The sequence below is a fragment of the Saimiri boliviensis genome, chromosome 5, assembly GCF_048565385.1.
Source record: "Saimiri boliviensis isolate mSaiBol1 chromosome 5, mSaiBol1.pri, whole genome shotgun sequence".
NCBI lineage: Eukaryota > Metazoa > Chordata > Mammalia > Primates > Cebidae > Saimiri > Saimiri boliviensis.
In genome coordinates, this window is record NC_133453.1 from 91,731,616 (window position 1) to 91,737,367 (window position 5,752).

At 36.9% G+C, this 5,752-nt stretch overlaps 1 non-coding gene across 1 annotated transcript; it reads right to left on the reverse strand.

Moving 5' to 3' along the window:
• Positions 1-4,802: 4,802 nt before the first annotated feature.
• Positions 4,803-4,907, reverse strand: LOC120364484 (small nucleolar RNA U13). Its single transcript, XR_005579735.1, has one exon. It is a non-coding gene; the product is annotated as a small nucleolar RNA U13 (small nucleolar RNA).
• Between the last annotated feature and the right edge of the window lie 845 nt (positions 4,908-5,752).

Consider the following 5,752-nt stretch of genomic DNA (forward strand, 5'->3'; position numbering starts at 1 on the left):
CTAGCTAAAAACAAGTAACTACCTAGTATCAGAAACAAGGGAGAAGATTTTAAAGATGTAGAAAAGGTACTTTTCACGACTATGTAAGAAAGCATTTTATAGACTATGTTTCTATATGGCACCAATTCTTCTTCCACCGATTGCTTTAGTTTCAGTGCCTGTATCATAGAAGGGTCCCCGTTGCAAAAGAATTCAAAAACAATCTTGAATAATTGGAAACTTTTTGTCAGATTGTCTGATGTCAGTTTGCACTGCTTCTCTCTCTCATTGTCTGGCACTGGTTTGGAAGCATTTATCTCCATCACATCATCTACTGTTAATGCTTCTGGTGTGATGTCTGTTAGCTCTTGAATTTCTCCAACATTTATATCTTGAAACCCTTCACCCCCATTTTATTATATCTACAATCTCTTTTATAATGCTTTTTATTGGCTCTGTTGTAAATCTTGTGAAGTCATGTACAACATCTAGACAGTTTTCTCTAGCAGGAATTTACTGTTTCAGACTTGATGGCTTTCACTGCTTTTTCTATAACGATGATATCTTTGATGGTGTCATCCAGACTTTCATCATATTCTCTATAGAGAACATCTTCCATAGTATTGACAATACTTTGCATAGAGTACCATATAAAATGAGAGTTAAAGGCCCCTCTAGAGGCTGAATTAAGATGTGTTGAGGGCAAGTAGACCACTTCAGTGCCTTTGGTGTTGAACTCATGGGGTTTTGAGTGGCTTGAAGCATTGTCCAATGTCAGTAAATCTTTAAAAGGCAGTCCCTTACTGGCAAGGTGCTTCCTGACTTCAGGAACAAAGCATCAATGAAACTAATTCAGAAAAAGTCTTGTCCTTGTCCAGCCTTTGTGTTGTACAACCAAAAGATTGTCATCTGGTGTTGTTTTTTTTCCTTCAAGGCTCAGGAGTTAGCAACTTTATAAAGGCAGTCTTGATTATTAAACCCAACCACATGTACACGAAATGATATTATTAGCCTATCCATTCCTGCATTAAGTCCTGGTGCTTTCTTCTCTCTCTCTCTCTCTCTCTCTCTCTCTCTCTCTCTCTCTCTCCCTCCCCCCTTCTCCCTCTCCCTCTCTCTCCCTCCACCCCCCCCCACTTTTTTCACTAATAAATGTCCTTTCTGGCATTTTTCCCCCTAGAACAGGGCATTTTCATCTGCATTAGAAACCTGTTTAGGCAGACTTTTTTTTTCCTCAGTGATTTTTTTTTATTGCATTTTAGGTTTTGGGATACATGTGAAGAACATGCAAGATTGTTGCTTAGGTACACACATGGCAGTGTGATGTGCTGTCTTCCTCTCCATAACCTATATCTGGCATCTCTCCCCATGCTATCTCTCTCCAACTCCCCACCCTCTGCTAACCCTCCCCTATTTCCGCCCTACAGACCCCAGTGTGTGATGCTCCCCTCCCTGTGTCCATGTGTTCTCATTGTTAAACACCCACCTATAAGTAAGAACATGCAGTGTTTGATTTTCTGTTCTTGTGTCAGTTTGCTGAGAATGATGGTTTCCAGCTTCATCCATGTCCCTACAAAGGACACGAACTCACTGTTTTTGATGGCTGCATTGTAGTCCATGGTATATATGTGCCACATTTTCCCTGTCAAGTCTATCATTGATGGGCATTTGGGTTGGTTCCAGGTCTTTGCTATTGTAAACAGTGCTGCAATGAACACTTGTGTGCATGTGTCCTTATAGTAGAACGATTTATAATCCTTTGGATATATACCCAGTAATGGGATTGCTGGGTCAAATGGAATTTCTATGTCTAGGTCCTTGAGGAATCGCCACACTGTCTTCCACAATGGTTGAACTAATTTACACTCCCACTAACAGTGTAAAAGTGTTTCTATTTCTCCACATCCTCTCCAGCATCTGTTGTCTCCAGGTTTTTCAATTATCACCATTCTAACTGGCATGAGGTGGTATCTCAATGTAGTTTTGATTTGCATTTCTCTAATGACCAGTGATGATGAGCATTTTTTCATATGTTTGTTGGCCTCATGTATGTCTTCTTTTGTAAAGTGTCTGTTCATGTCCTTTGCCCACTTTTGAATGGGCTTGTTTTTTTCTTGTAAATCTGTTTTAGTTCTTCACAGATTCTGGCTATCAGCCCTTTGTCAGATGGGTAGATTGCAAGATTTTTTCCCATTCTGTTGGTTGCTGATTCACTCTAATGACTGTTTCTTTTGCTGTGCAGAAGCTGTGGAGTTTGATTAGGTCCCATTTGTCTATTTTGGCTTTTGTTCCAATGCTTTCAGTGTTTTGGTCATGAAGTCCTTGCCTATGCCTGTGTCCTGAATGATTTTGCCTAGATTTTCTTCTAGGGTTTTTATGGTGTTAGGTCTTATGTTTATGTCTTTAATCCATCTGGAGTTAATTTTAATGTAAGGTGTCAGGAAGGGGTCCAGTTTCTGCTTTCTGCACATGGCTAGCCAGTTTTCCCAACACCATTTATTAAACAGACTCCTTTCCCCATTGCTTGTTTTTGTCAGGTTTGTCAAAGATTGGATGGTTGTAGATGTGTGGTGTTGCCTCTGAGGCCTCTGTTCCGTTCCATTGGTCTATATCTCTGTTTTGGTACCAGTACCATGCTGTTTTGATTACTGTAGCCTTGTAATATAGTTTGAAGTCTGTTAGTGTGATGCTTCTTGCTTTGTTTGCTTTTTTCTTTTTTAACTTAAAATTGACTTGGTTCTGTGGGCTTTCTTTTAGTTCCACATAAAGTCTAAGGTGGTTTTTTCCAGTTTTGTGAAGAAGGTCATTGGTAGCTTGATGGGGATAGCGTCGAATCTGTAAATTACTTTGGGCAGTATGGCCATTTTCACAATATTGATTCTTCCTAACCATGAACATGGAATGTTTCTCCATCTATTTGTGTCCTCTCTTATTTCATTGAGCAGTGGTTTGTAGTTCTCCTTGAAGAGGTCCTTTATATCATTTGTTAGTTGTATTTCCAGGTATTTTATTCTCTTTGTAGCAATTGTGAATGTCAGTTCATTCTTGATGTGGCTCTCTTTAAGTCTGTTATTGGTGTTTAGGAATGCTTATGATTTTTGCATATTGATTTTGTATCCCAAGACTTTTCTGAAGTTGCTTATCAGTTTCAGGAGATGTTGGGCTGAGACCACGGGGTCTTCTAGATATACAATCATGTCGTCTGCAAATAGAGATAATTTGACTTCCTCCTTTCCTATTTGAATATCCTTTATTTATTTATTTATTTTTTTGCCTGATTGCTCTGGCTGGAACTTCCAATACTATATTGAATAGGAGTGGTGAGAGAGGGCATCCTTGTCTAGTGCCAGATTTCAAAAGGAATGCTTCCAGTTTTTGCCCATTCAGTATGATATTGGCTGTTGGTTTGTCATAAATAGCTTTTATTATTTTGAGATACGTTCCATCAATACCTAATTTATTGAGCGTTTTTAGCAAAAAGGGCTCAGTGATTTTTTAAAATGACATCTTGGAACTCATCTGCTGCCTTTTGGTTAGCAGAAACTGCTTCTCCTTTTATGTTGACATTTTAATAAGTCGAAGCTCTTTATAAAATTATCAAACCATTCTTTGCTGGCATTAAATTCTCCAGGTTTAGATTCTTCCCTTTTCTTTTACTTTAAGTTGTCATATAATGACTTCAGTTTTTCTTGAATCATTTTAGAGTCTATAAGAATGCCTTTCTTATATCAATCATATATCCACATAAAAGCTGTATTTTCAATATGAGATGAAGATATATTTCACAAAAAGTGCACAGGTTTCATGCCTGCTTGCATAGGGGCACCACAACCTCACAAATTTTATTTCTTTTTCTTTTTTCCACAATGGTTCTTATTCTGAATTCATTTGTCTTGAAATGCTGGACAACTACAACTGTAGATCTCAATTTACAGTATCTATCAAGTAATTCGACTTTCTCTTGTAATGCCATGGCTTTTATCTCCTCCTCAGGAGCACGTCCAGTATCACTAGTGGCACTTTGTGTGGGTCCCCTGGTGTTATTCAAGGTTTATTATATTGCCTTAATCATGATGAAAAATACACAAGAACCCAAGATACCACTCGTTACTGTGATATGAAATTACCAGAGATAAAATCCTCATCAGAAATGATTTGTCATATGGCTTTAAGTGGATAATCACAATACTTTTGATCACCACAGTAGCAACAGGAGGTGGCTACAAAGTTATTACAGTAGTACAGTACACACTTATTTTTATGTAGTTGATTTAATACTGCATTTTTACATTTGTTTACATTTCTATTCACAGCAAATGGCATCATACATGGTCTGTATTTATATGCATAAGTTTGGGTAAATGTTGGCTTTTTATAATTTGTGTATATTTTATGGTTGTAACTGATAAAATAGTGTCTCCATATATTTTATGCATTGATAACATAACTACTTTTCCCTTATCTTTTGGTATTTCTAGGCTATGCAATTTGTCTGCAGGTTTTTTTTCCCCCAAATATTTGCAAATCTCTACAAAATGTTCAACATATTTGTTCAAAAAAAATTCTTACATTAGAGGACCTGTACAGTTCAAACCATGTTGTTCAAGGGTCAAATTTATCAATATGTGTGTATACCACATTTTCTTTAGCTGCTTATACACTCATGGGCATTAAGTTGTTTGCATTTTTCATATCTTCGTTATTGTGAATAATGCTGCAATGAACAAGGAAGTTCAGATATCTCTATGAGGTGGTGATTTCATCTCCTTTGGGTGTATATCCAGAGAAAGGATTGCTAGATTATAGAGTATTTTTTCCCCCCAGGTCAGATAGGTAATGTGCCGAGATCATAACAAGGTTCACAGGGTGGCACATCTCACACATTCGTGTGAACACCCTATCATCATGCTCATGAACTGCAAAAAAATCAGTTCTATTTTTAATTTCCTTAGGAACCCCTATACTGTCTTTCATAAAGGCTGTATCAATTCAGTGTTCCACCAACAGAATAGTAGGATTATATTTTCTCCATACCCTTGTCAACATTTGTTATTGCTTGTCTTTTCGATAATGGCTATTCCTCCAGGCAGGTGTGAGGTGATTCCAAGTGATTTTACCTTGTACTTCCCTGATGATTAGTAATATTGCACACCTTTTCCTATACTAGTTGGCCATTTTTATGTCTTCTTTGAGGAAATATGTGTTTAGATTCTTTATCCATTTTTTAATTGGGTTATTTATTTTTCTGCTACTGAGTTGAAAGAGTTCTTTGTAAATTTTGGATACTAACCTCTTATCAGGTATGTGGTTTGCAATTATTGTTTTCCTAGTCCATAGTCTGCATATTCATTTGTTGATTGTTTACTTGGTCGTGCAGAAATATTTTAGCTTGATATAGTCCCATTTGCTTATTTTTCTTTTTGTAACGTGGGCTTTGGGTGTGATATTTGAAACATCATTGCCAAGGCCAATTCAAGGAGATTTTCGCCTATGCTTCTAAGAGTTTGATGACTTCAGGTTTTACATGTAGGTTTTTAAAAAATCTACTTTAAGTAGACTTTTGTGTGTGGTGTAAGATAAGGGACTAATCTGATTATTTTGCGTGTTAAAATCCAGTTTTCCCAGCACCATTTATTGAAGAGACTATTCTTTCTCCATTGTGTCTGAATGATGAAATATTTAAAAATATACCTATTGAAGTTAGCAATAAAAGGAAGATGTCCACTGATATTGGCACTTTCAAAATAAATTCCTAGGAAATAAAACTAGATAA